Source organism: Aythya ferina (genome assembly GCF_964211825.1).
Source record: "Aythya ferina genome assembly, chromosome: 4".
Taxonomy (NCBI): Eukaryota; Metazoa; Chordata; class Aves; order Anseriformes; family Anatidae; genus Aythya; species Aythya ferina.
The window spans coordinates 3,441,942-3,468,269 of NC_140300.1; the positions used below are offsets into that span (position 1 = coordinate 3,441,942).

General features: G+C 36.8%; 1 long non-coding RNA gene across 1 annotated transcript in view; it reads right to left on the reverse strand.

Moving 5' to 3' along the window:
• LOC311436028 overlaps nt 1–26,328 on the reverse strand; it is a 153,081-nt gene that overhangs the window by 82,999 nt on the left and 43,754 nt on the right. The window contains exon 2 of the long non-coding RNA XR_014692559.1: nt 535–571. This is a non-coding gene — a long non-coding RNA (uncharacterized lncRNA). The remainder of the gene's footprint in view (nt 1–534; nt 572–26,328) is intronic.

The following is a 26,328-nucleotide window of genomic DNA, read 5'->3' on the forward strand; positions in this document are numbered from 1 at the left end:
AGAAAGCTGCCAAACCCTCATGCAGTCTGTCCTTTAATGACTAGATAAGTAGCACGTCTGATCCATAATCTCCTCCTGCTGGTTATTCTCTGGCAGCAGTGCATAAAATGAATATCACAATAAGCTCCTGGAGGGTTGGCAGTGTCTCCATCGACTGGCTCTGGGCCTGATGCTCCAGCTCATCATTAATATGGGCAGCTGGAGTAACCACAGAGAGCAATGAATGAGGGGGAGCACTGCCATCCCCAAAGCATTTCCCAACAGTGGAGTAATTCTCTGACACACTACTTACTTGTGAGAGGTGTTAGAACATCCAGATATTGCCAGACAATACCTGAAGGACATTAATTGCCAAGGAAGGAATAGATTGCCATAGGCAACATACTCTTCTGAGATTAAAAGCATTTTATAAAAGTAGGCAAACAGATGGGAAGGGATGAAAGTGAAGAGTATCTGAATGAGTAGTGAAGATTTCACAGGTATCACATCTACATGAAACAGAGCTAAATTTGTCTCTAAAGAAATTTTACTCACCTTTGTGAAACAGCCAATATTCAGGAGAATTCAGCAGCTGTGCAAGATTACAAAGAAATTTTACATTCTGGTTTGGTTCAGAAAATCAATAAATAACATTGACTAAAGTATTAGGGAGAATATTTATATACTATATAGAATACATTTGTATTGTCTGATTGAGATTTAGTGCTATGCTATGTATAAGACTGAAGTTAGAGTAAACCTTGACTCATTCAGTCAGCAACTGAATGATTGAAATGATCTAATGGAACTGTGAGTTTTTCTAAACACCCAGTCATTCCTCCACTTCTGTATTCACATCATTAAGGAACAGAATCACAGAAATGCTGGTTGAAAGGGAACTCTGAACATCCTGAATTACTCTTTAACAACCCAGCCACTCATAAGGCAGATATTTTGGTGTCTTGTCAATAAATGATATGGACATTTTTTTAGTTACATAGAAAAGGCAAGCTGCTGTTCAGAAGACCATCTTTCATTTTTCATAGAAATAGAAGACTGTCCTAAGGAGAATCATCCTGGACTGTTATAGAAATTCTTATCAATAATGCATCTGTAGACACTCCCAATTTCAAAGAAAGAACACTGTGTACTTTTGGCTCAACCTAAAACTTGTTATACATCACAGGAGTGTCAAAACTTTGGTTATAATTACAAGAGCTAATTAGGACATAGTCATTAGAGGCGGTACAGACCTCCTCAGAGAGCGACAGTGTGAATTCTTTATTCAGGTTTCTTTGTGTGGGTTCAGGAGCTGTCAGGGTCATTAAATGCAGTCAGCAAATTAGCACACCAGTGCTGAAATCAAGACATCAGTCTAGCTTCAGCTCGAGTAACTAACAGCTCTGGGAATCAAAAGGATTTCTCTGTCCCTTGTTGGTGTTCAACCAAAGTCAATGGGGCTGTGCCAATTAACACTGGTTGGCCCGAGGCTTACATCCACTGAGCACATGCAGCATATATTCATAGAAATTACAGGTACCATCTTTTTAGTGCTTTATCAGTCTTCTTGATCTATGAAATGGAAATATCTGTGGAGAATTGCCAAATCAACTTCCCTTTGTATTTTAGGGGAGGGACTGTCTTTTCACATAGACGGATGTCCTGTAGTGCCTCTTGCACTTGTAGGAACCTCAAGCTAGGATCCAGGACTTTCAGGAAACAAAAGCAGCTACAGAAGAATAGTTTGATGACCACAGATTGTTGAATCAAGGGAAAATTTCCAGTTCTGCAATGATGTTACTGCAGGTGTTGCAGACAGAGAACTGAGGATAAAGCTGAAAAATGAAACATCAGTAGCATAAGACCATACGATGACATACAAACATAGTCATACCTTAAGGCCAAAAAAAGATAGACAAATTTCTTCATACAATAAAATCCTACTATTCACTGTGTGCTATTTGGAATCTAAACCTTTCTTGTTTCTTTTGATCTCTAGCAGAAGGGACAGAAAATACAGGGCTAGAAAATTGAGTGAGTGCCATCTTCAGAAGAAGCAAGCAAATAAAATTTCTTCCTGGTTTAAACCGTGTACTTCTGAAACCCCAAAGGGTTTCTAATGTGGCAGTTTAAATTGAAGGAGGATGGATGAAAGCATAATAAGTAAATAAATAAGTCCAAGGATATATTGGACATCAATGCTCTCTTGCAAGATCTTCTACTTAGCTGAAAACTAACACTCCCCCTAATAATAATAATAAAAATAATAATAAAAAATGTCACCAGCCCTAATGAATAGGTACTGCAGCCAGTAGGATGAGTAAGTAAAAAAAAAAAAAAAAAATCAGCTCATTAAATTGCAGAATTTCTGGGCACTTTACCAAAACTTAAAGATGTTAATTGAAGAAGACAATAAAATCACTACATATAGTGATTATGACTGCAATATATTATTCATGGAGGTTAGCTTGTTTCCTCTGTCTCTCAGCAGATACCATTACTTGCACTCAGCCTGTCATCTTGGTCTACTAGCCTAATGAGCATTCATGTTTTCCACTTCCTTGCACAAATCCACAAATCTGAACTGTTATCATCTCTGGCATAAAGTTTTCTTTCTTTCTTTTTCTTTCTTTCTTTCTTTCTTTCTTTCGTTCTTTCGTTCTTTCGTTCTTTCGTTCTTTCGTTCTTTCGTTCTTTCGTTCTTTCGTTCTTTCATTCTTTCTCTCTCTCTTTCTCTCTCTCTCTCTTTCTCTCTCTCTCTTTCTCTTTCTCTTTCTCTTTCTCTTTCTCTTTCTCTTTCTCTTTCTCTTTCTCTTTCTCTTTCTCTTTCTCTTTCTCTTTCTCTTTCTCTTTCTCTTTCTCTTTCTCTTTCTCTTTCTCTTTCTCTTTCTCTTTCTCTTTCTCTTTCTCTTTCTCTTTCTTTCTCTTTCTCTCTTTCTTTCTCTCTCTTTCTCTCTTTCTCTCTTTCTCTCTTTCTCTCTTTCTCTCTTTCTCTCTTTCTCTCTTTCTCTCTTTCTCTTTCTTTCTCTTTCTTTCTTCTTCCAAAAACTGGTTGCAGAGTCATTTCACAGAGCTGTGTTTTTATTGCCCCATTTGTCTTTGGTGTCTTTCCTTTGCAGCTGCTGATTTATGCCAAAAGGTCTTTTCCTCTTCCTCAGCTCACTCGTTTTCCAGTTTGTTTTCATCTTTAATATTATTGTCTCTTCTAGTGAATTTTCTCTACTTTAATACAAATTCTTGAGTAATTTTGTATCACGGATAGCATTAGAAGTACTGCAGTTACTCATCCAGAAAGCCCCATTATGACTCCTGTAGTAAATATTGATTCTTATACATTATAAACTTTCATGTTCCTAGGATTAGTGCTCATTGGTATCATTCACAGTAACACCTACAAGATCAATGTGGGAGGCTCATGCCATCCTTCTTTTTCTTTTCCTTCTCATGGCTTAGCAAACAATATTTCAACACACTCTAAATTCACCAGATAGTTTTCAGGAGAAATAAATGACCTGTGCATGGATCTGAGGTGAATATTTTAGAACACGAAAAGCTTGTGTGGGCTAGGATAACTGGCAAGCTGCCTTCTGGGGACAGATTTACTAACAAAAAGGAAGAAACTCTCTTTGTTGCATGGGATTATCTGCTGGAATAGAACATGGGGAAGGAGGAGAGATGCTCTTATATTTGAAAGCTTTGATAGGTATAAAACAATTTTAATAGCCTCTCAGAAGTCAACCAAAGATGTACCTTTGGCTGTATCTGTGCTGCAACAAAAAGAGGAGGATTAAACATGCTGATTTTCAAGAGGGAAATACCTTCCTTAGACTTTTCTAAGGGCTGTCTTGTGGCTTCAAAGCTTCTGTAACATGCTTAGTGAGCCCTGGCCAGCAGCATTAATGACTTTCTCCATGGCCAGGGTGACCTAGTGTCACAAGAACGTACTTACACCCGCAGTAAGACATCAAGTACTTGCTGCAGTACAACTTTCAGAAACCGTTTCCCCCTTACATCTTTGGAGTGTGTAAACTGGGTACTAGCAAATTAGCACAAAATTCACATAATTTTCCCAGGACCATCCTGATCACAAGAAGGTTTGTACTTGGTTTTCTAGCCTCTTCAACTACATCATTACTTTGTACCAATATGATCCATAATCTAACTAAGCCCTTATATAGTCCTTCTAAGATTATTGGGTCTGCAAGCACACCCATGCATTTGATTTGAAATGCACAAGCTACTCTTTCTGAAGCCCATAAACCAACTATCCTTCTGCAGGGAAGGATACCTCAAACCTCATTTGTGCTTAGGGTGCATACTCAGTAAATAACTTTACTAGCTGAGCATGGTTCGAATAAGATTTTTTCTTAGACTATGGATAATTATAGTAGGGAATAGTAGCAACTTTACTGGGAAGACATAGAATTTTATTTTAAAAAACGGGCAGTTGCAATTCACGGGTGTTTACCTGCAACATTTTCTGAACCAAGAAATTGAACAAATCTTGTTGAAGATAGTGGGCACTGTTATGACCAGTAAGGCCTGGTCATTTCAAGCACCAATGGGAATTTTTTTAGATAGTTGTCCTGAGGCCAAAGAAACAAATCTCATTAATAAAAATCATTGGCCTTAAATAAGTGATGTATACCTATTATCCTAAAAGGATATATTTTATTAGTATGAAAAGTTATCATTGCTCAAGTATAAAGAAGCTGCTGTCTGCACCTAAGTGCTACACCTGTATGTGAAATTCTTCATCCAGCCAGGATCTCTACTAGAAATATACAAGCTTACATCAGTGTAAAATATTGCAGTTACTAACTGCAGTTTTTAGATAAAGTTAATCTTCCTTTTGATGCATGAGTTCATATAATGTCTCAGAAAGAAGTGTACAAATTTATAGCAATGCAATTTGTCCCATCTTCTCTGCCCTAAGTGAATTATTTAGGAAAAAGGGAAAAATCAGAGTGAGCACTCATGAACCAGCCTGTATCCATGTGTCTGTACTATTACTTTCAGCATTCAGGTGCATTTTTTTATTTATTATTTTTTATTTTATTTTTTATACTGCTTAATTTTAGAAACCTGGGCAAGTATATGAAACACTAATAATGCAACAAATTTGAAGGTACCAGTCAAAATGCTATCAAAACAAAGAAACATCAAGGGTCCTTGGAATCCTATTTTGCAATTAATGAGCTGTTGTTTCCATTCACTACAAGCATCCTGTAGAGCTTTTTCTTTCTGTGGCAAAAGCACTGCTGACATCAGAAGAGACAGATCAACCCCCTGAAGCCAGTTTATCTCCATCCTCCCCGCAACAGCACTGTTTCTACAGAATAAAAACTAGAAGGTCAAATAGCTATAGGTGTCCAGCTAACTTCCCCAGACCCTTTTCTTATTTCACCATTAAAAGAGGATGGCCATTAGTGTTGATGAAAGAAGTGGATCTGAACCCTTTACTGGGAAAATCTGTGCTCTGAAAGATGAAAAAGGCCAAGACTATTATTTAATGATAAGATTCATTCAGTCTTGTGCTGTGGGCTTTCAGCAGTTCTCCAGCAAAGAATACTCTTTATCAGGCACCTGGAATATATTGTCCCCAGGGACTTTAAGATAAGAAAACACATTCTCAGTTTCACATTCAGCCATGGTGTGATTTGAAGGGTGATAACATTTCTCCAGCTGACTGTGAGAATCATTCACTTTTTATTCAGCCATATCTCCAAGCCCCCTTGATCAAGGGTCCTTTTCCTTTCCGTCAAGCAGCATTGTGTTAAATGTTCCTGATTTCTTTACATTTCTCTCTTCAGTACTGTTATCTCTAACTTAGACTATCCCAGTGTTCAAACATAGGGTCCTTATTTTACCTTTGTAGGAAGAGAATTGTGGAAAACAATCCTGTGATGGGTATTTAATGTATTTCTGGGAGCTGTGTATTGCTCATTTAAAAACTAAACTTATCCTTTATGGAAAGGTAAAAAAAATAAAAAAAAATAAAAAAAAAAAGTAAAAAAGCAGAACGAGGGAAGCTGCAATTTTTCAACACTTGATGTAAAACCCTACGCTTCACTCCTTTCCCTGCCTTTATGGTTTTGTTGTTAATGATGTTTCTAATTGTTAATTGCTCTCATCAGTTTCATCTCCAAAAATCTCACTTGAAATTACTCCTATGATTTGAGAAGAATAAAGCATTTTTTTTAGGACTGTGGTGTGTGTGGAATGAATCATGGAATTATCACTTCAAAAGCCTTTTGTAGCATTTCATGTTTACACACAGAGACCATTTCAGTAGCATCTCAGAATATTTCAATAGAAAAAAAAAAAAAAAAAGATTTATTCTGATAGCAAGTTTAATTCCTGCCAGAGGACAGCTAAATTCAGAATTTTTTGTTGAAGTTTCTTTCTGAGGCTACCCCCTGAAATCTATAAGGATGTGGAAGCCTTTGAGCCTCTCCAAGAACCATCCAGCTTTAGAGAAGGAATGGGATGGCTTGCAGGAGCTGCAGAGTGAGGTAATTATGCACCTGACTGCTCAGTCTTGGCAGATGATGTTGAGTTGCCCTTCTAAGATAGACTGAAGTTCACAGTTACATGCTTTTGGAGGAGGCGAACAAAATACCTACATCAACCTTTCAAACAGTGTTTTTCACACACTGCAAACTGTTAAGGTGTTTATGCATAGTGCTGCTAAGGTTTAATTTCATAAGGAAGAATGCTGAGGAGGACTGATCATTTCCCCGTGTTCAAGAAAAATCCATTACCAAAGTTTATGGAAGGACTGATTTAAAATCATGTATCAAAACATGACTTTGACATGTGTGCAGTTGCCAGTATGCCCAATTTATCATTAAATTCCTTTGCCTGGACATACTGCATAATGCACACTGAAAAACAAATTGAATATTAATGCCTTAAGAAACCTGTGTTTACAACTCTTTTCTTTAACACTACTTTGCTCATTCAAATTAACAGAAACTTAATTTATAATGAGCTCTGTAGAAGCAAATGAACATTTTATATTTTTATGTTTTCCAATTCTGTATCACTGATAGTATATTAGAAAACAGTATTTATTTACCATGGGCAGTTCTTACATTTGTACACTGTTCAGTGTATACTCATCTTTACCCATAATAGAAGATCCTTGGGTCAAATAGGTCCCTGAAACAGAGTTTAAGAACCTGCTGACAAGAACAACTGAACAACCCCATTCAGAGGACAATAAAGTGTCACTGAATATAAGCGCTAACTTATAGTTATTCTCATTATAATGTATACTTACTACAAACTCATTAAACACCATGTGAGGACACATCATTAAAGCCATGAGGCTGATGCAGAGCAATTTCACTTCAGCATAGAGTCCAACATAAGGAGTGAGTTTTCGCCCAGTCTGCACCAAGACTGATCATTTCTGTATTTCCAGTTTCTCCCGTTTACAACACAGGGTTTTCACATTACCACAATAGCCCTTTTCTCAACAGTTCTAAGCATGTGGCGTGACAATCATTTCAAGTGACATTAAGGCCTTTTCTAAATCATTATTATCCGAGCAAGAACTACTATGCTGAAGCTATAGTCTACATTTTGCCCTCTGAGAAACCTTTTCTACACTTGGATACTGCCTCAGAGAACAATGACCCAGTAAAAAATGTGACAGATACACAACTGCCAAATGGTGATGGACAAATGTTAATGACATAGATTTCCTGTCCACCCTTCAACATAATTCCACCACAAGATGGTCTATTTCACTAAAAACATACCTAAAAAACATCTCAAAAATTCTTATTCTCCAAAGACTGAGGATCATGCTTAAGAATCCCATTTCCTGTTTGTTGCTATCAGTGTATTGAACTGTGCAGTTTTCTCCAGCTTTGGATCAGAGGCCACCAGCTAGGATGTCTGATTGCACAATGTATTTGGTCACGGTTCACAAAGCATCCCTACTGGAGCGATCCCAAATGCCCTCAGAAAAATCTGTTTCCAGTTTCCTATCTTTTTTTATTTAAAGCATCCTGCCTGTGAATTTGCTGTCGGTATAAAAGTACTTCATGCAGTGACCCAAAGTCATGAGCTTACCATGGCTGGTAATTGGCCTCACATCAACTTGTTTTCACATTGGCCATTTGTCAGTGGCTCAATTAACTGCAGATTCCACTCTTACTAGACAACACTGGCAGTGTCAAGGAAAATTGAGTGAGAATAATGAATTATCATTGGATCTCAGAGGCAAATTCTTCATAGTGAAAGCATCACACGTTGCTTCCTTCCACAACATGCTGGTTCTGTAGAAAGAAGGCTTCCTTTGGTGCTATTGGTATTCTCACTTTCCTTCCTAAACACTTGCCTCACTCACTTGACATAAGGAATATTCTTGGCATCAACCATGCCACTTTACAGGGCTTGTACACAGCAACTGCAGTCATGGGATAGCCTAGAGAAGCATTACACTTTCTTATTACACTAGTATATGATGTAGCTGGAAAAAGAATTTGGAAAAAATGTTTGCTTTTAAAGTTAAATCCTCAAACACTGGTAAACACTGAGGAGATTCTTTCTATATGACATCTTTCTATGTGATGTTAATGCATGGAATAACAAAAGCTTGGAAGAAGCTTCTGGAGTTCTCCAGTCTCAGGCAAAGTTCCTAGGGGGGCATGTATGCACTTTGGCAGTGGCAGGAGGTTGCTGGTATTTTGTCTGCTGCTAAAAGAAGACTAGTAACAGCAAAACTTAATCAAGATAGAAGCCTTTCTTTGCAAGGATAATAAACAAGACCTTTGCTTGGTGAGATAGGTGCATAAAACGTAGAGCTTGCTACTGTCCCTGCCAGCCAGTCTGCCATAAGCTCAAATGCCTTGTCACAACGGCGTTGATTTTTCTGGTTTATAATTGAATTAGGAACCTGTCTGGGAAAGTTGCAAAAGATTGTACCTTAAAGTTGGATATGACCCAGCTGTTAGATAGTAAATGAATAGCTCTAGGGCTTCTTTCTGATTCTGTAATTCTTCAGTTGCTAATTCCAGGCTCCAAACTGATTTAAAAAAAAAAAAAAAAGAAAAAAGAAAAAAAAAAAGAAAAAAAAAGATCATAAACGATTTTATAAAGCAAGAAGGAAGTTTGAAGTGTTGCAATTCCTGGTGTTCAATGTGACAATCAAGAGTGTGAAGTGAACAACACTTCCAAGAAAATATATCTCAGTATAGGAAGTCAAACATCCCCCAAATCAATTTAATTTTCTCATCTTGTTCAGTCTTGCCTATAAGAGCATTGTACTGAGTTCTACATATGATCTTTTTTTTCCTTTGATCTTCTTGACACAAAAGAGATAAAGAATATATTTCATATCCCTTACTGTGCTACGTGATATGTTATTGTCACAGCTCCAGGACTCATAATACAAGTATCTTTGTGAAATGCTCATATCCTCATTTTGTTTTTTCCTACCAGTCAAATCTTGCTGAACACTTACAGGCCATTTCTATACCCCTGAAGTAGGAAGGTGCCTTGCAAATAAAGGTGAGATTTTCCACATTTTCTGTGTTCACAGCTACTGCAACAGCAAGAAGGGCATGCAGATGTGACTTACCTCTGATTCATCTGAATTTTTAGTAAAATATTCCTGAAAAGGAATGGTAAATTCCACTAAATATAAGCCAGTGCATTAGCAGAGAGAATCAACTTGTTATATAGGAAAGCTTTAACTGTTGAGGGCATTTATTAATTCTAGAGTTAAACAGAATTACTTCAGATTCCCTCTACCAATTTTAGGATGTTTACTTCAAATTTGTATTATGCACTTGGGACTGTAATCTGCCACAATGTCTTCATGTAAAGGCTCCCCAGTACAGTGTTCATTTTCAAAATCAGTCACACTAAAATTCATTTTCTCCCAGAAAACAAGAGTGAATTGAAATATAATCAAGTAATATGATTATGATTAGGGAAAATCATACCTTTGGAAAAATACTTAGAATAAAGTAATGTTAAGAATATTAAGAACAAAATATAGAGAATATTAAGAATAAAGTAATCTCCTTTAGCATGGGGAAAAGATGACACCTCCCAAGGAAAATAACTAAGCCTTCTGGGAAGGTGTTCTTACTTTGCTTGTTCTATGAATATTGGATAAATGAAAAATAATTTTATACATACAAAGTGAATGCCACAATAGGGGCAGAGAAACTAAGTATGTAAAAATTTCTTCCAGCCTCATTCAGACGTTGACCTAAATTACTTATTGAATTGCTGTGCATTGACCTTGAAAACTATTAAAATGGTAAGTGAAAACTTTTTTTTCAAAAAACTTCTATGTAATTGAGCTATATGGATGGTCCTTTGTCAGCCATTACTATGCCACAACGATATGGAACAAGCAGCATGCTGGAAGCAAATCATCCTTTGCTTTCTCTGTCAGCATGAAGAAATAAGTCATGTTTGCTACAGCAGTGAGCAATGACAGGGGCTGACTGGCAACCTCAGGCCCTTCAATCAGAGACCATTTATCTATAAACACTACAACTAAGGCAGGAAGAGCCACAAACTGGTTACTTTTTCTATCAGTTTTACATGTGTCTTTCTCAACATGCTCTGAGGAATGGAGAACTACTTTTATTATTTTTTTTTGGTTTCATATCTTAGAAGAAGGACCATTGGCAAAGTTGTTGGAGAACATATTAATTGTCATACAACAATTTATATACTAAAACTCTGAATTAGTGTGTATAATTTTGACAATTAATCTGAAAAAAGGTTATATAAAGACCTCACTGAGGGGGGTTACCTACAGCTGAAGAAACTCGCTAAAGAGTTTTTTGTTGTTGTTGTTGTTGCATTATTATTTTGCACACTGTCTTGGAATGTCCTTTTACTTTTGAATCATGAAACCACACACACACACAAAACAGAAGTAAAGCAGCAGTAATTTTCCAATGAGTAAGAGGAAACACGTTTAGAAAACAGATTCATAGCATCTTGTTAACTCTCCAGCTTCAAGGCTCAGGACTAATTTTAGCTATGAGAATTAAAGAGATTTCTTGCACCTTGCTTTACCCATGCTAAATGACTGATTGCTAAATTACAAGCCTAGCAATATGTACATTGTTACTGGGTGTGAAGATTGCCAGCTTCATTGCTGCTTATCAATACCAATGACCACTTTCCATCTCTCCAGCGTACTTCATCTTTACTCTTAAGGAAGAGGGTTAAAAAACAAATACAACGGATGGTTGCTAAGCAGTTTGACAATACAGATCTTTGATAAGATCTACAGCATGTCAACTACTTGCCATTATTACCTCTTCTTGGAAAAAGTCATATTATCGGGTGACAAAATCTGTCAGTCTCTCTCTTCATATGTCCCTGTGGGGTTAGAAGAAGTTCTGAGAAGCAGGTTGAAGTAGTTAAGGCGGATGAGTAAATATGACAGATGTAAGTAAAATGATAAGAAAAGCAGATGATAAATTCAGACTATTTTACTATACTAATCTCAGCCATAGTCCTCTATTCACATACAGCCACTGTGTTTATTTTTATTGCATCACATTTAAATATGTTATATGTGACAGATGCATTTAAAGCAATATTCCACAATACATCTAAGCAGTTGAACTCATTTAAGTGATGCAACTAGCCTTTAGTCAGAAAAACTAAATTCATTAAACTCAATAATGATAGGAGTGAACCTTAAAAGGGAGAGTATTCTTTTTCTTCTCAAGATGTATGAATTTCTGAAGTTCTGTTAACTTCTCATCACAGAGGAATGTAAAATTACAGGTAGTTGGCTTACCTGTAATGGAGAACCTTCGTTTTTTCGTTCTAATTGATTTTCCAGCAATGAATGGAAGTCAACTACTTTTTGGTTTCTGTCCTAACTTCTCATATATGGACTTTGTGTCTAGCATTGCAGGTGGTAGTGTAGTAGATAAGTCATCTGGCTTTACTGAAGGAGTGTGAGAATCCTTGCAGGAGAAGCAAGCTGGCCTCTTTTCAAGGAAATACATTTCTGAGACAACAGTGAGTAGTTATCTTGCCTAAGGGATTTTGGCCAGGAAGGAGCATCTGCTGTGAGAACTTGCCTTGGAAAAGCTGTTGAAATAAGCCACGTGAGAAAGCTTGCACTTTAGCATGCAAGAGCACAGTGGCATGGAAGGAATCAATGGAAGGGGACAGAGGAGCACAAGGTCAGGGAGTGGATACCCTATGCCATTTGAATATGCTTCCAGTTCCACACAAGACCCTTGATTATCATTTCCTGTTGGTTAATTCAATGCCTTCATAAATGCCTAACTAATAGAAAACATCCAGCTCAGAGATTTTAGGCCGTGTGAATGTTGATGTATGTAATGACAGTTTTCTCTTTAGAACTACCTCTGTCCCAAGCTACTTTCAACTACTTTTAATGCCTAAGGAACCAGAAGATTAGAAGAACAAGGCTGGCCATGCTTTTGAGAATCCAGTGAGAAGCTGCCAGCTGCACAAGTAGGTGCTGATGAGTTACCTTCAGTGCCTGATCAACAGGTGTTAGAAAGGGAGCATGGTGTCTTAGTGATAACAGTACAATACCTGGTTGTTAGTCAAGAATGAAAGAACTAACTCAGACCTGAATATTACTAGATTGGCATAGCAGACAGATGGACTTCAGGAGAACAGAAGGCAAAAGGTATAATCAAGGCACCACACAGCATCCTCACCAAAATGTCCATCAATGACTTTGAGCATGCTTTTGTTCATGCTGGTTTCCAGCCCCTAGGTTTCATTGCAAAGGGATCAGCTATAGATTGTGGATCAAGGAGGAAAAACACAACTGTAAACTTGTCCTCTGTATTCTTTTCCTGTGAAAATGTTTTGTTGTGATTTTTCATTAAAGACCTGGTCACATGGCACTGGGAGATATTTTCAGAGTCAATGTTTATGAGCCACAGTCCAAGCTGTAGTCTTGTCACCATCAGCCAAATTTCTAAAACAATGTTTTATTAAAAATTTTCCTTACATCTGCTTCTCTCTACTTTTCTTTCTGTAAAACCAGAAATGTTGACTGGGTATACTGAGAACTATAATTTTGCCCATAGTCTACCAGAAATTTTTTTTTGAGATCTTTTAAGGTGAGATTCTAGTATGATCTATGTCTGTGGCTAGAGCAATTGTCTTCATTGAACTTCATTCTCCATTTTATGGGAGAATACATGCTTATGTTTGTATTTGGCCACCTCCTCCAGAGCCTCATTCTGCAGTCCTCTCTGTGAACCCTGTACTGTTGGCTGGGCATGCAACAGCCTGCATGTGTTTTAATTTCTATGGCTAACTCTATTCTCCTTAATGCCAGCTAGTGATACTGTAGTCAAGCTGAATTGGAATGCCTTTTGTTTTTTAAAATGGTAGCTGTGAACATTTCCTTTGTGGTTAGTTTCTATTAATTATTTGCTACTGCTATAAAATCCACTTTGTGTCTGGGACACATTCTCTCTTACCAGCCTATTTAAATTGAGCTGATTCAAGACCTCAAAATCTACCATCCCCATTCTCATCAAAATTTGCTTCACTTGTTATAAAGTCTTGTTTACAATCCCCTCCTGTACTATTCCCCATTAACACAGTGTTCCTCTTTCTGGCATGATGTTCCATATATTGCCAGTTGATTAAGGGAGAGGAAGGGAGCTCTGTAAATATTGCAGCTCTCCTTGGATCAGCAACCACTGAGTGCTCAGTCCCAGAGGATGGGGAAGGACTCCAATGCCTTTCAGTGAACCACAGTTCCCGCACATTCCAGCTGTCAAGACAGCCATTGGCCCCTCGAACCAGCTCTCATCTGAATGTTTTTAATCATCCCCCCGAGCCCTTTTCAACAGCAGTTGAGTTGTCCCAGGAAGCCTCAATTACACTCTTTGCAAAGGAAATTATTAGCGGATTTGTTAGTTGTTTGTTGTTGCTTGTGTGGGAACAGTTTACAAAGACAGTGCAGGGTACTTTTCCTTTGGGAGCCACTGGAAAAGAAAGTTTAGAAAATTCATTTGCAAAATGAACGTTTTGGATCCCTAAAGAGCAAACATTTGGTTATATTGCAGGATATTTTTGTTACTTCAGATAACTGAATAAACACACTGCTCCTGACACCTCTTTGCCATCTGCTTGGAGGCGACAGTAAGACTACTTTTGCTGCGTTCTTTCAGCAAAAAGTCATCTTACAGTCTCATGACTCAGCAGCATGCAACTCAAAGAGAAGATGCGTACCTCATCAAACCAGACATGCAGGGAGAATGGTCATGAAAAAGGAGTGAAATGGTCTTGAAATGTTCATGAAAAAGCCTAGGATGCATTATGGGCCTGGTTTCATGCAGTTATGTTGTCCCCAAGGGCAGCCAGTCTGCAGTTTATGCTTGGACCCAGCAGTGTCAGGACCTATCAAGAAATGTCTCTTGATTAGGCATCTTCTACTGAATCTGTCCTCATGGTGATGCTAGGCAAATGATACTGGTATTATGTCCATAGGCATGACATGTTATTTGCCTTGGAGGTGTAATACAAAGTAGAGCCTGCTCCAAATTTCCCTCTCAAAGCACACACAAATCACTTAAGAGCTGTTTCACCATGCATTTCCAACCAACAAATGATTTCATCTAGAAGCAGGCTCAGGGCCACTCGCTCACAAAACTGCTCCTTGGATCCTTTTACACATGCCCTCTATGCTTGCATAGCCAAGTACTTCCTGGCATGTCTTGCAGAAGGGATTATGAGCCTATAGGACTCAAATTCATTTACAAATTATCCTCCCTTGAAGCTGATTTAGGTATGCTCATACTGTATGTGCTCTTGATGTCTCATCCATCATTGACTTCCATGATTTTGTACAGCAGAAAGGAGCTGGCAGGTACTTGGAAATTATTATTTTTTCTTCTACTGAAGTAGGTGACAGTTGTAAATATCCTCTAGACAGGTTCCACCACCACTACAACAGCAACTATATCACAACAATAGAAGATACCTCAGTAGGATGAAATCAGTCTGGTTGCTTCTGCAAAAACAAATTTACCTATAAGACCAGTTTCAACAGACAGTGACATATAAGAGGAAGGAAAAAAAAAAAACAAAACACAAACTTCTTTCCCCCTTAACAAAGTACTTTTGAATTTCTAATGCTACAGCACCACAGCTTGCAAGCCAGCCTCGTTAATCCACTGCTTATTTCCTCACAATAATGCAGGTGGTTACTTCACATTCATTTATGGAGCCTATTACTATTACAAAAAACCTACAGTAATCGTTGCAAGAGAAGCCCAGTTTACCGTTTGTTTGTTTGTTTGTATTTTTGCAAAACAGTAATCTGGTCATATTTTTTTTATTATTATTTTATTATTTTATTATTTTTTCTTTCTTTTTTTTTTTTTTTTAACTGTTTTTCATTTTATTTTTTCCCAGTCCAAAGGAGACAGTAGGAAGAAGGAAAAAAAAAAGCAATGATGACAATCAAAATAGCTGAAGAATCCTAATTTATTTATATCAGTTTGTTTTGTTGGGTGTTGCAAAGGTGTTGCATCACCTTTATTTAGGCTTTCTGAGTATTGACAAACTAACATTCTATCACTCAAAGTTAAAAAAATGTCTATGAACAAGTCTTTCATGGGATATTTTCCAATTTTTGATACTTACTATTCTATAGCCTGTTGTAACCACATTTAGAAAAGTATAAACTACAGAGAAATACATCAGTGCCATGCTGCCTTTTCCCCATGATATATAACCCTAGCAGATGGCAAGTGGCTCAGTCCACACCCTAGGTTCCGCAGATTGATGCTAGTACAAGGAGATCAATTTCATCTACCCATTTAATCCCATGTGGAATTTTGTATTGTGTCTCAAAATAAACAGAATAAAATAAAGTTATCAAAATTCTAAAACAGGATTTTTTTTTTCCCGTACTATAGTGTTAGATATTTTATTCTGCATTGTTAAAATTTCTGTGTGTCACATGTAACAGGCTTTTATTAATGGAATTTAAAACTCACAACAAGGAAGAAGCAGTTTCAATTTTATTGTTGACTGTTCCCAGCTGAGGAACATGTCAGACACAATATAGCTTTGCAATTACACAAGACTTTAAAAGATGCTGGCAGATGTTTTGAGATTTTGGCATTCTGTATCAATAAGAAAACAAATGCATGACAGTTTCCCACTGAGACAAAACATTACTGGAACAGTACAGAATATTTTTACTGCACCTATATTCTATGCCATGAACCCTACTCTATTTTAAATATTTATTTCACCTTTGCTGAACTTTCCAGTAGTTCATCAACCAATATATAAACAGATGTATTTAGAAATCACCTTCATATTTTTTCTTGTGGAATTATATAAAAGACTCAGCTCTCTAGTAATAGCATTTTTCCTGCAGTGCCCATGAGTACAAAATAAAAAACAGACGCCTTTAGGGTCCTACACGCAAAGGCACAGGGGAAATCCAGGACCATCCAGTGTAGCACTTCTATAGCTCCTGGGAAGTCAGAATCTTCCAAAACTACCGGTGCTAAGATCTGTTTTCCTGTGTACAGTTTTACAGCTCTTAGTCAATCTGGGTGTATGAAACCCACTTAAGGCTTCTTTCTTAAAGGCATATCTCAGATTAGCTTTTGCACTTTCCACTTATTTTTATCTTAAAGAGCTCCAGGTTTCCTGTATTGTTAACATAAAATTTGTCTGTTATTTGCATCAATAACATGTGAAGAGTTTAGGGGTAGCAGCAAAAGACTAACTTCTTGGTCTAGAAGTTTTTGGTACTTAAAGAATATTTAGAGAAGTAGCAGGATGGATCTCCAGTAATAAATACAAGTAACCTTGACACTCAAGAGGGTGTTATTCATATTTTCTGAAGGCATAGCATTTGCTTAATTTCAAGAAGTTTAATTTCAGGAAACAGCAAGTTGAATTCAGAGGGACAATATTAACCTGAAATAATTGTTAAGTTGTTGACTTCACTAAGCCGGAAGAGATGGTAACATGTTGCCTTGAATAAGAGTATAGTTAATTAGTAGACAAGTCTAGAAGTAGGTCACAGTAAGATGGCAATGCTACTTGAAGAACTGAAAAAATTAAAAACAAAAAGAACAACAAAAATGATTTAGGATGTATTTATTGGAGGGCCCAGATTTTGGTTCTGATAAACCAGTCTTTTGGGCAAATACTTAGTAGTTAGATAATTCTGACAGGAAGAATCAAAGAATGCGGGCCATAGCTTCCCATCAAGATAATTTTAATACAGTAGCCATAGTGATATAAAAGACTTAGCTAGTCTCCTCAAGAAGTTTCATATTCTTTTATGAAAAAAAATAAAAATAAATCAGGGATCACATATGGAAAAATAGTCCAGATATTATTATTTTTAATCTTTGGGTGAAACAATAGTGCATCTTACATACGTATTCTGAAAGCTAAGGATATTCTGTATTTCCAAGTTTTTACCCCGCACTTCTCCCTGGATATTTCGAACCTGGACACATTCAACTTTCCACTGGATCATGTACTGTTAATGAGTTCAGCTATTATTTTTTCCCAATATTTTTCACATTTCCTACCACTATTCACTTTGCCTTGCTCATCTCTGATATGTTAGCTGGTCTGTGCATCTACTCTGAGGACAATTCTTTAGGGGCATCACACCCCTAGTCTAAATCTAATTATAACTGGGATAGTGATCCCCAAACCCTAATACTAATAATGCACAAGAGAGAAAAACAGTCAATTCTGCTCTTAAATATAACATCATTTTTATGCTTACATTCTTTTTGTATCAAAATGCGAATTGGCCAATTTTGTTCAACACAAATATCCATTCCTACTCATTGCTGTACTTATTTGTATTAAAAATTCAATATACTTAAATGTGGATATAATTTTATTTGGTGTACAGACATGTCTTCTGAGCAGCGGAATTAATGAATGAGTTAGTACAAGCTGAAACACTAGCTTTTATAAAACCAGTTACTTACTTGAGTGGATCTACTAATTTATGCTATTTGAAAATTTAGCCTGGTGAGCAACTTCATTTTTAGATACTGTTGCCAATCAATGCAAGAGCATTACTCCAAATCTTTTTTTGAATACCCTTATTTGTCTGTAATTGTATCAGCTTTTTTAATCTTTCACACCTTTCTCACAAAGGGAGGATAATTAGCAGGAGAATTTCTAGTTTACTTTCTGTTTCAAGTATTGCTGGAAGAAGGAATAATGATCTTCCTCTAGATAAAAAATTATTTCCTAATAAAAAGGTCTATTACAACGTCATTAAGAAATGCACATGGATGTGTCCTTTGATTCTGAGAGCCTATATATTTGCCAATCCCACCCTGCACTGGCACCACTGACACAAAGTTTAATGTGATCTTGAACCAGAGCCTATTGTTCTTTCCTGCAATTATTTCATCTTTTTCTTTTCTCTGCCCTCAATGAATAATGTAGGATTACCTCCATAATCAGTCTACTTCACTTGCAGTCCTGTTTCAGAATTCTTCATAGGGAGCTGAATGCCTTTCTTTCCTAGCGGTGTCAGAGGTGAACAAGGAGGCTTTGTACTAAACATGCTGCTGACTAACCTGAACTTCTAACTAAAATTGTTCTCTCTCATCATCTCTTATGAATCCTTGCTCCTAATCTAGGAGGACACTGTAATCGAACTAACCTCTGCTCTCCTAGACATTTTCTTTTCCTTTCTCTCTCTCTTTCACACTTTTTTTTTTTTTTTTTTAAAAAAAAAAAAAAGGAAAAGGAACAATAACTTTCTGAGAGCATTTTCTTTTACAACTGCTTTGTCTGTGGTTACTGAGAAGTTTTTAGTTTGGAAATGAGGCTGCAGTGGTGGGACTACATTGTGTTTGAGCATTAAGCACTGTCCACAAATCTTTTGTATTTGAAAAGAAACAGCAAAGGCCATCTATTGTGAAGCAGTTTCTACATATTTGTGTTGTTGGATAACCTATGTTTTAAAGTGCTTATTGCCTGGGAATACTCATGACCTACTCAAGGGATAGACCAATGGGACACAAACAAATCTGCATGTGGCAAAATCATTATCATGGTCCTCAAGGCCAACATCTAAATTCCGTTACTCCAAATAATTCATGAGGGACATTTCAGGCATGCCCAGTTCTTTGCATTTGGTGGTTTCCCAAACTGCATGGAGCCCCTGGCTGTAGGCACACCAAGACCCCATGCCTGGCTCACGGCAGCCAGGAATCCAAAGGGTGCTCTGATGGACTGGTAGTCTTTTGAGTTTTACAAATAAAGATTCTCAGCTGCCCTTATAGATAGATGCAATGGACAGCGAACACTGAAAATGTATCAATTTTGAGCCTGCAGTGGCCACACTGGTAGGTATTATTTAGAGTAAACTCATAGCTCTCTATCTCCTCACTGAATGTCTTTGTAAATTGGAAGTGGCATGGGAAGACATGTAAAGTCTTGAAAGGTGCTGCTACAAATACCCTCTAAGGGATTAAAAATCGGTACTTAGTTCTAGCTAGTCATGCTGCTGTAGAAATATGAATTAATATAATGTCCTCAGAGAAGTACAGCTCTTGCAGGACTGCGAGACCAGGTTTGAAGTGCTGAACACCTGCAGTTATCTGCGTTCAGGCAAAAATTCATTATCGTGGACAAGGGAGCCAAAAGAAGTTGGTTTGTAAAGGATGAGGGTCCTATCGCATGCCTTTTTATTTTTGTATCCAAGTGGAAGTTAAAGCAATTTACACTTCCTCTGTCACCACTGAGGCCAGAAGAAGACAAGAATACTTTCAGAGAGCCATTCATTCCGTCTTGTTTAAAAAGCACTCTCAGGATGAGGTTTGAGGCTCTAAAATTTACATAGTGAAATCCAAAAAGTCCTGTCATTAATTTTGCCAAGTACATGACTGATATCATTGGCTGTGACACACAGTGAAATAGCTAAATATCAGGAATGAAGAAACAAAGTTAAAGGTCAAAGTTTGTACAAGAGCAGACAAAATATACTTGTTCTGAATGACTTGGCATTTTAAAATGGAGAAATTAAAAGCTCTTTTGCCAGCTGAATGAATCCAATTTTCTAAAATGACTGGTGGGACATGCACCTCAACTATTTCGATATACCAGGTAGAAGTTTGCTATATTTATGGACATGGTTATATGCTATGGTTTCATCACAGGAATGACTGATGGATGAATAACTTGGGAGGTTTTTTTTTTTTTTTTTTTTTTTTTTTTTTTTTTTTTTTTTCTAGCTTTATATCAAACCATTTGGTTTCCTGCCCTCTATGAAAAGTATGATAGAGAAAGTGTCCTTGCAATACTGATACGAACAAGTCAATGCCTAAAGAAATGGCAGAGATAAACAGGCCTAACTGCTATGCAATATCCTATAAACATATACACAGTAAACAGCAGAAGCCAGACCCGGCAAAAAAAAAAAAAAAAAAAGAGTCAAGAACTCTTTGAGGTTATTGAATAAGCACCTCAGCTCATGCTAAAAGAATTCATGTAGGGATGTAGGGCAGGAATAAGCCGTTTTAGAATTACACTGTGACTGTATTTAATGAATCTTTTGCCACCTAATCAAGAAACTCATCCTGAAATTTTGCAATACAGCTAAATCTTCCCACACAAGCTTATTTATCTGAACAACTTTATTTCTAAACCTCATTGAGGAAAAATTAAGTTATTCAACAAGTCCATCTAATTTTTTTTCCAAAATGTAAGGATATATTCTTGTTTCATTACTTTTAATATCAAGAATTTATTCATCAGTTCAAACATCATCCATCGCTTTTTATTGATAAAACAATTACTTTTGATCTAACCAGCTTCACACATAAATATCAACAAAACTGAAATGAATGTGTTAAAGCCATGCTGAGTAAAAGCAACAATTAATCTTCTTAATTTATTTTTTAGATATCCTAAGAAGTTAATCTCATTTATATACTCTGTGAATAAACCTTTAAGAAGAAAAATAACATCTATTTACATTTCTCATTTTCATTGACTCACTGTTTTAAAAAGTGGTGTCATTGGAATATCATGCACCTGTGTAACCTCACAGCCATTTTAATAAGTTAATAAATGTTAGCAATGTCCAGTGTATAGTATGTGCAATTACAAAGTAATAAGAAAAGATATTTCCCAGAGGCATTGTGCAATCTCTATCCATGGAGATTTTCAAGGCTAGACTGGATAAAGCCCTGAGCAGCCAGATCTGAATGTGGAGTTGACCCTGTTTAGAGCAGGAGGTTGAATCAGAGACATCCCAAGGTCCCTCCCAACCTGAATTATCCTAGTCTCTGCTTTGACATCAAGATCAGCCAAGTGTTTTTTAAGATGATAAAACTACTGTCCAACCTGATGTTTCCATGGTCAGTGTCAGTCTGAAATAAAACAAAACTCATACCCTATTTCAAGGGAAGCTGCCCAGAGGTGAAGCTCAACTGTGTTGAATGGAAAGTGCCCTACTGATTATTGCTGGCAACTAAAGGTTAGCTTGCAAGCAGCTGACTGCTACAGTTGTACTTATTCCACTCTATAAACAGTGAAAAAAAATCTTAAAAAGGGAAAATACAAGGCTTAAGATTTTTTCTCCTTATTAGTAACTCTCACAGACATGTATTTATAAAAAGTGAACAAATTAATCATTTCTGTGCTCACAAGTATCAAATAAGTAATTTAGCAGTTATATGCCTGGAAGTCGTGCCCCCCCAAACGTTTTCTAGAGTGAATGCTATGCATTATTAAAGCAATTGTAAGTGCAGAGAGCTGAGCTTCCTTGGATTCAGAATATTGGCACTTTTACTAAGGATAAGGAAAAATAACTACAAATATTTGAGCAAAAACAAGTCTCAGAATAGGAAAGGCTAAAAACTCTTCTTGCTGGCCTAATGAAAAATAGTTTTGCCAACTGTTTACAGTTTTACAGATTTTTGCATGCTTTTTTGTCACTGGCAAAAAAAAAAAAAAAAAAAAAAAAAGGCTTTTTTTTCTCTACCCCTTTTTCTTTCGACAAACAGATTGTGGGAAAAATTCTGTGCAACAGAACATGACCAAGGCTCTGTGTGTAAAGAGGACTCAATGTCTCTTCTGATAGCAAAATAATATGTGAAGTATTTGCCAGAAGTCAATCAAGCCTGTCATCATCATTTCTTCTTGGGTAAATCTTACATATTTTTTCTATTTCTTTCACTTATTTCTTTCACTGCTCACAATTCTCTTGGCAGTTCAGTGATATAGTAGCTCATGTATAAAGAATGACTTTTTTAATAATTAAAATATATTTATAGAACTAAATGGAAAGAATTAAATTGTAATGCAACTTTAGTTGTTTTTAGGATTCAGACATATATCAAATTATTTGTATTTTAAAAATAATGCCTTTGAATACTTTTCATTCAATAGGCTTTCAGTTATCTGATTCAAGAAATACCACCTCTCCACTCCCCTAGAGCTAACTAAAGCTTTTGAAATAAGGAAAGATTGCTTGTATTTATGAAACAGGTAAAAAGTACAATAAGGAGCCCTAGATAACACGCTAATGTATTTGAACATCAGGAGAAAATTTTTACATACAACTGCAGTTATAGAAAAAAAAAATCAATAATAAGCAACATTGAGATTTGTCCAGAGAACCTTTATTTTGCACTCCTGTGCATATGCATTAGGAAATTGTTTTAATAGCATTTACAACTTCTGCACAGAACTAATGCCTCATTTAATGAATGGCTATTCATAGACTATTTTGTGTAGTATCCGAGTAAAGAGGTGACTCAAATTAAACAAAAGCCCTGCAAAAATCAGAGGAACAGTGATAGGTAGAGGCACCCACCCAGGCAGGAAGAATTGAGTGCATTGAATGGGCAATTCCCACAACCAGCAAAGGAGAGTAATTAGACCATTGTCCTTCCTATGAAACCCACCAGCAGTGGTGGGTTTCAACTCTCTCTCCAGAGTGCTGTATAACTAATGGGCATTATCCTATACCCTACAGGGGTATAGGACTTTTTTTTTTTTTTTTTTTTTTTTTTTTTTTTTTTTTTTTAGGAATGCAGGAAATAAAGTTTGAATAGAGTTAAAGTTGGAATAGAGATTTTAGGGATGTACAAAATTTATTACGGGATGTTTTGAGGAAGAGAAAACTTTTCATCTCATTGGCCTGGAGAGGGAGGAATCTGAGTCCTACTGTCCACACATTTAGCTAGCTCATTTTCTGCACCTTCACTTAGCTGCGAGCCTCTTTAAAAGGTGCAAGTTTATCTATATCTCCATGACCACTTCTATTGTGTTGATGGTAAAGAGTGATGTAAAAACAATAAGATTAGATTCCTGTTTTATAGCCAGAAAAGTTTTCTACATCTAGACTGCACTCAGAAGCCTGATTTTCAGTTTGGTGTTGTTACAATACTTTCTGTGTTCCACCAGACAGTCACAGCTTACCTACCTCAGCAGCAGTTGCCAGTATTGTACCTTGATCTTGGGCATCCAAGAAGTGAAGACCAAAGAACAACTGATTAGAAAAGTAATGTCTTGTCCTCCACAAAAGAAATATGGAGGAAGTTCCAGGTGATATTTATAAGTATCTGTCTCTTTTCCTTCTTGGATGCCCCATTCCTTACAAACCTTGTGCAAAGACAGCAGCTGCATCTTCACCAGCCCACATAGGAGAGCCCATGTCAGGAGCAGCAGCACAAGGCATGGTTTTGTTATAGGAAATTGTTGGAGCTTTAGCCAGAGAAAGCCAACCCAAGGTAGATGGTGATGACAGAAAATTTTAGCTTCCATGTTTAAAGTTTGTCCAAACAGAAGAAAATTCAAATTTGGGTCTTCTGAGTACAAGTACTGGACTTCTCTAAATGAAAGATATACTACCATACTTTGTAAATTTAGACTGGAGGAGAACTGCAGGATTTACTGGTTTTCATAGTAAGTTTGCAGGCATGCATTTATTTACTTATTTTTTAAAAAGTAGGGGAATATCATCATATACCATTTAACCTTTTTGTTCCGCAAAATACAGTTATTCTATATTATTCAGACACAAACTACTTCATGCATCTTTCCCATACTTTGGATAACTGAAAGAAAAAAATGTGAAAATACATCCTTCAAATTTATCCATCTGAAATTGTATATATTTTCTCAGGGAAAGAAAATTCAAGATATCTTATTCTGACAAAAAATAAAACTGACAACTCAACTGTGGAAATTCCCCCCACATATGCGAAAAGAAATTCACAGCTCCCTGCATTTTTGTTACAATAACGCAGCATCCCATATGTTTTTAACTTTCACGTTCATCTGTTCCCTTAATGAGGGCAATAAACGCTTGTTTTTTCTGAGATGTTCATACAGAAGCAAATTGAGCATTTCTCAGCTCAGAGAGAAAGGAAGATTGATATTTGCTCTGCCTGGTAGAAGTTGGAAAACTAGGAATAGACCAGAAGTGGGAATGGCAATGGCAGGTGCATAACTTCTCCTTGCAATGGAGACTGTCAAACAGTCAAAAAAAAAAAAAAAAAATACAAAGTCACTCTAGGTCACATTAATGAGGATAGCCAATTAAACAGTTCACCACAAACCAAGAGCATGCTTCCCATTTGTCCTTACTCTTGATGTTGTAAGAGTTGGGTTCATAACTGGTGAAGAGAACCCAACACCAAACTGATGTTCTGCTGCACGCAGAGTCCCTGGTTGGCTGCACTGGAGTCCAGGCTGGGTTACAGAATCCTTCAAAATAACAGCTTAAGTCAACCCGTGCTGAACTCTGTGTTGCAAAGGCAAATCTGATTTTTAACCCTCACAGACTTCATCCAGCTCTAGCAAAGTATTTTCTACCAGTATTTGCTATATTTGCTCATATAGAAAGTTGAAGTGCTGCATGATGTGCAGAGTCACCACAGACAGACATTGCCATAAAGCAAAAATTTCACCAAAACTTTACATAAAAAAGGTGTATATATTTATTCATTGTTAAGGTATTGGCAGACAAACTGACAGCTAAGATTCACATCCAGTGAATTGCATTTGGCACGTATATGGCGTATTTATTTAAGGCTGTGAATCAATTACATTCCCTTCTAAAAGCAAAGGAAAAAAAATCTGACTGGAGCCAGGAAAAATTCCTGCCAGGCAAAGGCTGCACAACCAAACCCTGGAGTCAAAGCAACTTCAATTTCCAGTCTTTTTCATAAAACTCATCTGTAGCTGAAGATAAGACACATCTTGCTTATGTTTTAGGACCTTGCTTTTGATTCAAAGACTTCCCACGTCTGTTTCTAAAGGAGATGGGACCATAGGGAATTTAAGTCTCTGGAGAAAGCCTGGCATTTCACTCTCCTTGACTCTAGCTCTAATTCAAAAGCTCCCTGGAGTATGTAAGGTAGGAAGGTGATGGATAATACCAGCTGTTTCAGAGGACCATTTTGCCAAGCTGCCATTTGATACTGAATATATTTGACTTATTGCCACCAGAGGGTGCAAGGAAAAACAAAACAAAACAGTCAGATCTTCTTTCTTGGAGAAAGATATCCCAAAATACATGTGAAGAAAGATTAAAGAGACAGCAGGATACTGAGGAATAAAAATGTGAATTTTTTTTCCTTTGTCCTCTGACTCTAGGGTCCTCCTTTTTTTCTAATTTCTCAAGAATCTAACTGAAGACTACTACTAGTTTATCCATATTAGATGATGGATTTCTGGAATAACCAGATATCGGAACAAAGGTCACAGCACTCTGGGAGTGAAGACTTGCATCCCAGATGTCATGAGACTTACAAGATCACAACCACATTTCTAGAATTATCTGCAATCAAATCAAGCCAAGAGGAGAGGAGATAATTTTATGATAATCACAGCAGATAGATTTGTTTTAGAAAAGAGAGTAGACAAAGTAGTGTCTAAATGGAAAACCTTCTAGACTGTTTACATCTCCTAACACTGAAATAAAGCTCAGAAAAGGGAAATATAGGCCACAAACTGACAACGTGGCTCAGGATGTGCTTATACTTTTCACCTAAATTTTAATTTAATATTATGTGTGCTATATAAAGAATATCAATTGGTGAAAAAAGTGCTGTGAACTCCAGGATTTGGTCCAAAAACAGACACTTACCTGGTTCATTTTGTTCAATTAATTACAAGAGCAGCCTCATGCAAAACACGGTCTAACTAAATCCATGTAGCTCAAGCAATTACCTCTACCTCAAGAGCCTGTCCCATGCATGGTTGGATTTTGCTGCTGAGCTTATCTTTTTTTTTTTTTTTTTTTTCTTTTCTTTCTTTTTTTCACTAAATCTAAACCATTTGCTTCCAGTTAGATCTATAAATGCCAAGAAAGTT